Source organism: Desmodus rotundus, chromosome 12, assembly GCF_022682495.2.
Source record: "Desmodus rotundus isolate HL8 chromosome 12, HLdesRot8A.1, whole genome shotgun sequence".
Classification (NCBI taxonomy): domain Eukaryota; kingdom Metazoa; phylum Chordata; class Mammalia; order Chiroptera; family Phyllostomidae; genus Desmodus; species Desmodus rotundus.
In genome coordinates this window covers 11,211,001-11,212,462 of record NC_071398.1, presented here as the reverse complement: position 1 = coordinate 11,212,462, position 1,462 = coordinate 11,211,001, and positions in this window count along the sequence as shown.

The following is a 1,462-nucleotide window of genomic DNA, read 5'->3' as shown; positions in this document are numbered from 1 at the left end:
GCTAAAATGTTATTCAAAAATTATTGAGAAAAGATTAAGTATATATAAAGCATATTTATTCTTGTCTGTCAGAAAGTGCTGAATAAGGATTAGTCCCTTTTTCTAATGTTTAAAAAATTGTATCAGGAGTGTGGTGGAACACAGTGATGAAAGTTTTGTGGACATGCCGATCTAGTGAAATGTCATATTTAAAATGGACTCAGTGGCGCTCTGACCGGTGTGGTTCAGCTGGTTGGATGTTGTCCCACAAAGTGAAAGCAGCTGGTTTGGTTCCCAGTCCAGGCACACACCTGGGTTGCAGATTAGGTCCCCAGTTGGGGCACATACAAGGGGCAACTGAACCATGTTTCTCTCTCATATCCACGTTTTTCTCCATCTCTTTCTCCATCTCTCTAAAAATAAATAAACTATGCTTAAAAAATTAATTCAGTGGCTAAAACAATTGCCTTGCACCCAGTAGGCGATCAATAAATATTTATTGAAAGGAGAATTCTTGGGTTGAGGTGGAGATAAAATAATGAAGAAAATAGTGAAATTAAAAAAAAAAGTGTATCTAAAGAGTCACACAGAAAAAGTCAACTTTCATCAAACTTTTTCAACTCAAGTTGTGGAGGAGACATGTGCTTATATCATATGAATCTCCTTTCTGCTAAATATGTGTGTGTGTATTTAGTTGAAAAAATATGTGTCTCCTACCCTAGACAATTCTCTAGTATAGTTGAGGAGAACTAGGTTCTGATGGAAGTTAATGCTGGGCTTCTTAGAGAGGGCAAGCATGGACTGTACTCTTTAACATTAAGATGTTTATCCCATTATGATGCAAGACCCTACCTCCCAGAAACAGAGCTACTTTATGTTATTATAGTTCATTTTAAACACACGAGATGAGTGACACCAGAGGGCATTGATTCCCAGGGTTCCAGCCTTGCTTTACCTGCTTTGGAGAAGGCCTCCTTACCCTACCTTTGCTTCCTAGGATTCTTCTCAGTACCACCAGAGATGCTATCTTACAACTGCATTTTTGTCCCTCCCTCTCTGACCCTGAACTTTGTAAAACACAGTTCTTAGTGTTCTCTTGGAACTAATGCTCAACTACCTTCTCTTTTATATGTGTGATACAATATAGAATATCATATATATTTAAATTTATATATATATATCTCATATATATGATCACAGGTAAGTTTAAGGAAAGGGTTTCTTAACCTTTTATGAGTATATATAAGTTTGTGATAAATTTTGAATCTGTCTCCTTGTCTATTTCCAAATAATATATTCAAGCATTTAATTACTAAAGGAGTTTAGTAACGCAGTGGGTAACTGAATACATTATAAAGACAGTGAAAACTATAGCCTGTAGACCCTGTGAGTTGTTTATGTGGAAACGATCAGTTTTAATAGCTAAGTGAGTTGGGTTTCCCACCTATGATAGAAGTAAAAGAAAACTACAAAATTACAAGAA